General features: G+C 54.6%; 3 pseudogenes; all 3 read left to right on the forward strand.

Moving 5' to 3' along the window:
- The first annotated feature begins 506 nt into the window (after positions 1-506).
- Positions 507-625, forward strand: LOC137317581 (U2 spliceosomal RNA; annotated as a pseudogene).
- A 4,429-nt stretch (positions 626-5,054) lies between these two features.
- LOC137317626 (U2 spliceosomal RNA) lies at positions 5,055-5,171 on the forward strand (annotated as a pseudogene).
- A 938-nt stretch (positions 5,172-6,109) lies between these two features.
- LOC137317582 (U2 spliceosomal RNA) lies at positions 6,110-6,228 on the forward strand (annotated as a pseudogene).
- Positions 6,229-7,500: the final 1,272 nt, after the last annotated feature.

Genomic DNA, 7,500 nt, shown 5'->3' on the forward strand with positions numbered 1-7,500 from the left:
AGAAAGTCATCCCCCCCCGACCGGGATTCGAAGCCCGGTCCTGACCACAAGACCACCGGGGAGAGTTGCCTCAAGTCCCTGAGGGACCTGGACACGAGGCCGAGGACACACGCACGCCTGCTGCACTGGCAGCAGCGACCAACAGGGGGCTGACCGGCTGATCCTTCCCTTTCACAGGCAGGCTTTTGGCCCTCGCTGAAACGACAAAGGTGTTCAGAAGGAAGTGCTGGGGGGAAGGCAGGCAGGGAGGGACGGACACAGGGAAGTCCGCACAAAACAGGTCCCCTGGAACCTCTGACCCAGAAAACCGGGTTCCTGGTGAAAGCAGTCCTGCCATTGACAGGAGAATGGACAGGGCCCGGCAGCTTGAGACACATCTTTCTTTCAATAAGCAAGTTCTTTTTAAAAAAGTTTCCTTCCACAGCAGCTCTGAGTGAGAGAGAGAGAGAGAGAGAGAGAGACACTGACTCACTGACTGATACTGACACCGACACACACACACACACATATTATGTACTTTTATTTTTAATTGATTTTTAGAACAGGGAGATGGACTAGGGGCTTGCTCTGTCCACTCTACGCATCGACCCAGTATTGCAGTGTTTCTGGGAACGGTGCAGCTCCCCGTGGGGAGATATTCAAAAGGAAAAACAGCTCTTTCCCAGTGTCTCTGTGTGTGTGTGTGTGTGTGTGTGTGTGTTATTACTGAGAATAAAGCTGATATCTCTCTCTCTCTCTCTCTCTCACTCAGAGCTGCTGTGGAAGGAAACCGTTTTAAAAAGAACTTTCTCAGCTCAGTGGTATTTTTTTCTTCTCCAAGGCTGAGTGCCGCTCGCACGGAGCGATATAATTCAAAGTGCAAAATAACTTGGCGTCGTTGACTTTAAACAAGCAGGGTCTGCTTCCAAATGAAAGCTGCGCTCCCGAACTGGACTGACTGACTGTCTGTCTGTCTGTCTGTTTGTCAAGGGGTGGAAAAGGCGCCGGTGGTGGTGAGGGTGGAGCTTTACGCTCAGGAGGGGAGACTTTCTTTCAGAGGTGCCAATTAATCTGCAGCAGAAAGTCATCCCCCCCGACCGGGATTCGAAGCCCGGTCCTGACCACGAGACCACCGGGGAGAGTTGCCTCAAGTCCCTGAGGGACCTGGACACGAGGCCGAATACACACGCACGCCTGCTGCACTGGCAGCAGCGACCAACAGGGGGCTGACCGGCTGATCCTTCCCTTTCACAGGCAGGCTTTTGGCCCTCGCTCAAACGACAAAGGTGTTCAGAAGGAAGTCCTGGGGGGAAGGCAGGCAGGGAGGGACGGACACAGGGAAGTCCGCACAAAACAGGTCCCCTGGAACCTCTGACCCAGAAAACCGGGTTCCTGGTGAAAGCAGTCCTGCCCCGCCCTGCCATTAACATGACAATGGACAGGGCCCGGACCAGGCGCAGCGGACGGTAGCGAGCAGTCGGAGGGTGAAAATCCGCCAGTGGGTGAAAAGGAGAGCCGTGCGGTGAGAGGAGGCGGAAAGCGGTTCGCAGACTTTCGCTGTACCTCTGGCGGGCAGCGCCGCACCTCCGAGCGCTCGGTACCGTCCGCTGCGCCTCGTCCTGCCGCACGCGACGAGCCGTCCCCGGAGGAAATCGGCCTCGGCCTTCCTGAGATATCAGTCTCCAGGTGGGACAGAAAAACCGGGGGCCCCCGGCTCGCTTTCGGCGGCCCGCTAGTCGACTTCCCGTCGTGCGAACGCGATCCTTCCGGTACCCTTCGGTGCCCCTTGCCCGACTCTAGCTCCGGTGGTAAAGCGGAGTCGGTCGGTCTGACGGCCGCCGAGTTAGCAGGCGGAAAGCGGTTTGCAGCCTTTCGCTGTACCTCCGGCGGGCAGCGCCGCACCTCCGAGCGCTCGGTACCGTCCGCTGCGCCTCGTCCTGCCGCACGCGACGAGCCGTCCCCGGAGGAAATCGGCCTCGGCCCTCCTGAGATATCAGCCTCCATACGGGCGTCACAAATCAGTGGACATGGTCAGCTGCAAAGCAGTGTCATTACAACCTTTCATAAACGACAGGGCAGCACTGCACCGCACTGCACTGCACCCCACACTACATCACACTTGCCTGCCTGCCTGCCTGCCTGCCTGCCTGCCTGCCTGCCGCTGCCTACTCTCACCAGCGGACCAAAGTGAGGATAACACCCCGAAGCAAGCATCTCCCTTGCCGCCCACCAGCCCACACCAATCCCCTTGCCTGCCTCCCACAAATTCCACCAGCGAGGCAAAGTGAAAATCAACCCCCAAAAAACGCACTCCACACCGGCCATCGCCCGCTATACACCCCCCCTGGGGCGAATATTAAGCCCGAGAACACCGACTGTAACCAACCGCAGTGAAAAGTTGAAGTGGCAACTCATTAACCAGATTTACACTTGGCAACTCATAAACCAAATGAACAAAAAATCTGGTTAATGAGTTGCCCAAAATAAATCTGGTTAATGAGTTGCCACTTCAACTTTTCACTGCGGTTGGTTACAGTCGGTGTTCTCGGGCTTAATATTCACCCCGGGGGGGGGGTGATTCTGGGGGTAGTGTCCGGGAGGGTGAGCCTTTTATTCGGCAGGAGGCGTGTGGGGAAATCATCAACCTGTCAGACGATGAGTTGTCACAAACGCCATTGCTTAATGAAAGCTGCGCTCCCGAACTGGACTGACTGTCTGACTGTCTGTCTGTCCGTTTGTCAAGGGGAGGAAAAGGCGGTGGTGGTGGTGGTGAGGGTGGAGCTTTACGCTCAGGAGGGGAGACTTTCCTTCATGCCAATTAATCTGCAGCAGAAAGTCATCCCCCCCCGACTGGGATTCGAAGCCCGGTCCTGACCACGAGACCACCGGGGAGAGCTGCCTCAAGTCCCTGAGGGACCTGGACACGAGGCCGAGGACACACGCACGCCTGCTGCACTGGCAGCAGCGACCAGCAGGGGGCTGACCGGCTGATCCTTCCCTTTCACAGGCAGGCTTTTGGCCCTCGATTAAACGACAAAGGTGTTCAGAAGGAAGTCCTGGGGGGAAGGGAGGGAGGCAGGGAAATCAGCACAAAGCAGGTCCCCTGGAATCTCACACCTGCGTCCCAGAAAACAGGTCTCCTGGTCAAAGCAGTCCTGCCCCGTCCTGCCATTAACGTGACAATGGACAGGGCCCCGGCAGCTTGAGACACATCTTTTTTTCAATATGCAAGTTCTTTTTAAAAAGGTTTCCTTCCACAGCAGCTCTGAGTAAGAGTGAGAGAGAGAGAGAGAGAGAGAGAGAGACTGACACTGACACTGACACTGACACTGACACACACACACACACACACACACACACCGTCTCCCATCCGATTGGTGGACTATGGGATTGAAAATCGAACTTTGAGTTTCAATGCAGGGGGGAGAGCGCGAACGCAGCCCCTCCCAACTACCACACGCGCGTTGTTGTTGTTGTAATATAGAACTGCAAGTTGCCGTTGTCGTGGTCGTTTCGAATCAGCACAAAGTAGGTGCCTCCCTGGAATGTCACACCTGCGTCCCAGAAAACAGGTCTCCCGGTCAAAGCAGTCCCGCCCCCGCCCTGGGATTAACATGACAACGGACAGGGCCCAGTCAGGGAGCAGCTTGAGAGACACCTTTCAATAGGCACTTCTGAAACATTAACGCCTTGTTTCTTCCGACAGTTTAACCAGCGATTAACATGACAACGGACAGGGCCCAGTCAGGGAGCAGCTTGAGAGACGTCTTTCAATAGGCGCTTCTGAAACATTAACGCCTTGTTTCTTTCGACAGTTTAACCAGCCTTTAACACGCCTTGTGTTTTTATTTCCCATTTCCAGCCAGCCAGCCAGCCAGCCAGCCGAGCCGAGCCAGCATCTGCAGTATTTTTTTTGATTGGTCTTGCCTGCCGTGGAATGAATGTTTCAACACGAGCTGCTGATTGTCAGCACCTCACCTCTTTCTCAATTGGCCGTTGCAATCTCACTCGCTCGCTCATTGTGAGACACGTCACGTCAAAGAGGTTTCCTTCCACGGCAGTTCGTTAGTGACTGAGACTGACTGACGGAGGTCCGTTGAGACACAACCCTCCCCCATCTGATTGGTGGCCTACTGGCAAATTTACCAATCTGTCAAGCAATCCTGGCAAGAAAGGAAAAAACGGCAACTTCTTTAAACTCATCCACTGTTGCAATTAGAAACGGTGGCAAAAAATGTGGCCAGAGTGGGAGAGAACGGCAGTGCTGCGAGACTGCTTTCAACACCGGCAGCCAGAGAACAAAGAGGGAGGGCAAACAGGACCCGAGATCAATTTGCATCGAGCGCGGTATCGCTTCTCGGCCTTTTGGCTAAGATCGAGCGTGTTCCTTTTCGGGCTTATTTGGATCTGAGCGGACTGGAACGCTGGCCGCGACCTCGTGCGCTCGCAAAGTGCGGACTTTGCTGTGATTGGTCGTTTGTGTGCTGGCTCCGCCCCAAAATTTGCATAAGGACCAAATCAACACTGCAATGGCAGGGAAGGGTTCCTGGTGAAAGCAGTCCTGCCACTGACATGACAATGGACAGGGCCCGGCAGCTTGAGACACATCTTTCTTTCAATAAGCAAGTCCTTTTTAAAAAAGTTTCCTTCCACAGCAGCTCTGAGTGTGAGAGAGAGAGAGAGACACTGACTGACTGACTGATACTGATACTGACACCGACACACACACACATATTATTTATTATTATTTTAAACGACAAAGGTGTTCAGAAGGAAGTCCTGGGGGGAAGGCAGGCAGGGAGGGACGGACACAGGGAAGTCCGCACAAAACAGGTCCCCTGGAACCTCTGACCCAGAAAAACGGGTTCCTGGTGAAAGCAGTCCTGCCATTGACATGACAATGGACAGGGCCCGGCAGCTTGAGACACATCTTTCTTTCAATATGCAAGTTCTTTTTAAAAAAGTTTCCTTCCACAGCAGCTCTGAGTGAGAGAGAGAGAGAGAGAGAGAGAGAGAGACACTGACTCACTGACTGATACTGACACCGACACACACACACACACACACACACACATATTATTTACTTTTATTTTTAATTGAATTTTAGAACAGGGAGATGGAATAGGGGCTTGCTCCGTCCACTCCACGCATCGACCCAGTATTGCAGTGTTTCTGGGAACGGTGCAGCTCCCCGTGGGGAGATATTCAAAAGGAAAATCAGCTCTTTCCCAGTGTCTCTGTGTGTGTGTGTGTGTGTGTGTGTGTGTATTATTACTGAGAATAAAGCTGATATCTCTCTCTCTCTCTCACTCAGAGCTGCTGTGGAAGGAAACCTTTTTAAAAAGAACTTTCTCAGCTCAGTGGTATTTTTTTCTTCTCCAAGGCTGAGTGCCGCTCGCACGTAGCGATATAATTCAAAGTGCAAAATAACTTGGCGTCGTTGACTTGAAACAAGCAGGGTCTGCTTCCAAATGAAAGCTGCGCTCCCGAACTGGACTGACTGTCTGTCTGTCTGTCTGTCTGTCTGTTTGTCAAGGGGAGGAAAAGGCGGTGGTGGTGGTGAGGGTGGAGCTTTACGCTCAGGAGGGGAGACTTTCTTTCAGAGGTGCCAATTAATCTGCAGCAGAAAGTCATCCCCCCCCGACCGGGATTCGAAGCCCGGTCCTGACCACAAGACCACCGGGGAGAGTTGCCTCAAGTCCCTGAGGGACCTGGACACGAGGCCGAGGACACACGCACGCCTGCTGCACTGGCAGCAGCGACCAACAGGGGGCTGACCGGCTGATCCTTCCCTTTCACAGGCAGGCTTTTGGCCCTCGCTGAAACGACAAAGGTGTTCAGAAGGAAGTGCTGGGGGGAAGGCAGGCAGGGAGGGACGGACACAGGGAAGTCCGCACAAAACAGGTCCCCTGGAACCTCTGACCCAGAAAACCGGGTTCCTGGTGAAAGCAGTCCTGCCATTGACAGGAGAATGGACAGGGCCCGGCAGCTTGAGACACATCTTTCTTTCAATAAGCAAGTTCTTTTTAAAAAAGTTTCCTTCCACAGCAGCTCTGAGTGAGAGAGAGAGAGAGAGAGAGAGAGACACTGACTCACTGACTGATACTGACACCGACACACACACACACACATATTATGTACTTTTATTTTTAATTGATTTTTAGAACAGGGAGATGGACTAGGGGCTTGCTCTGTCCACTCTACGCATCGACCCAGTATTGCAGTGTTTCTGGGAACGGTGCAGCTCCCCGTGGGGAGATATTCAAAAGGAAAAACAGCTCTTTCCCAGTGTCTCTGTGTGTGTGTGTGTGTGTGTGTGTGTGTTATTACTGAGAATAAAGCTGATATCTCTCTCTCTCTCTCTCTCTCACTCAGAGCTGCTGTGGAAGGAAACCGTTTTAAAAAGAACTTTCTCAGCTCAGTGGTATTTTTTTCTTCTCCAAGGCTGAGTGCCGCTCGCACGGAGCGATATAATTCAAAGTGCAAAATAACTTGGCGTCGTTGACTTTAAACAAGCAGGGTCTGCTTCCAAATGAAAGCTGCGCTCCCGAACTGGACTGACTGACTGTCTGTCTGTCTGTCTGTTTGTCAAGGGGTGGAAAAGGCGCCGGTGGTGGTGAGGGTGGAGCTTTACGCTCAGGAGGGGAGACTTTCTTTCAGAGGTGCCAATTAATCTGCAGCAGAAAGTCATCCCCCCCGACCGGGATTCGAAGCCCGGTCCTGACCACGAGACCACCGGGGAGAGTTGCCTCAAGTCCCTGAGGGACCTGGACACGAGGCCGAATACACACGCACGCCTGCTGCACTGGCAGCAGCGACCAACAGGGGGCTGACCGGCTGATCCTTCCCTTTCACAGGCAGGCTTTTGGCCCTCGCTCAAACGACAAAGGTGTTCAGAAGGAAGTCCTGGGGGGAAGGCAGGCAGGGAGGGACGGACACAGGGAAGTCCGCACAAAACAGGTCCCCTGGAACCTCTGACCCAGAAAACCGGGTTCCTGGTGAAAGCAGTCCTGCCCCGCCCTGCCATTAACATGACAATGGACAGGGCCCGGACCAGGCGCAGCGGACGGTAGCGAGCAGTCGGAGGGTGAAAATCCGCCAGTGGGTGAAAAGGAGAGCCGTGCGGTGAGAGGAGGCGGAAAGCGGTTCGCAGACTTTCGCTGTACCTCTGGCGGGCAGCGCCGCACCTCCGAGCGCTCGGTACCGTCCGCTGCGCCTCGTCCTGCCGCACGCGACGAGCCGTCCCCGGAGGAAATCGGCCTCGGCCTTCCTGAGATATCAGTCTCCAGGTGGGACAGAAAAACCGGGGGCCCCCGGCTCGCTTTCGGCGGCCCGCTAGTCGACTTCCCGTCGTGCGAACGCGATCCTTCCGGTACCCTTCGGTGCCCCTTGCCCGACTCTAGCTCCGGTGGTAAAGCGGAGTCGGTCGGTCTGACGGCCGCCGAGTTAGCAGGCGGAAAGCGGTTTGCAGCCTTTCGCTGTACCTCCGGCGGGCAGCGCCGCACCTCCGAGCGCTCGGTA

This window comes from Heptranchias perlo, unplaced genomic scaffold, assembly GCF_035084215.1.
Source record: "Heptranchias perlo isolate sHepPer1 unplaced genomic scaffold, sHepPer1.hap1 HAP1_SCAFFOLD_621, whole genome shotgun sequence".
Taxonomy (NCBI): domain Eukaryota; kingdom Metazoa; phylum Chordata; class Chondrichthyes; order Hexanchiformes; family Hexanchidae; genus Heptranchias; species Heptranchias perlo.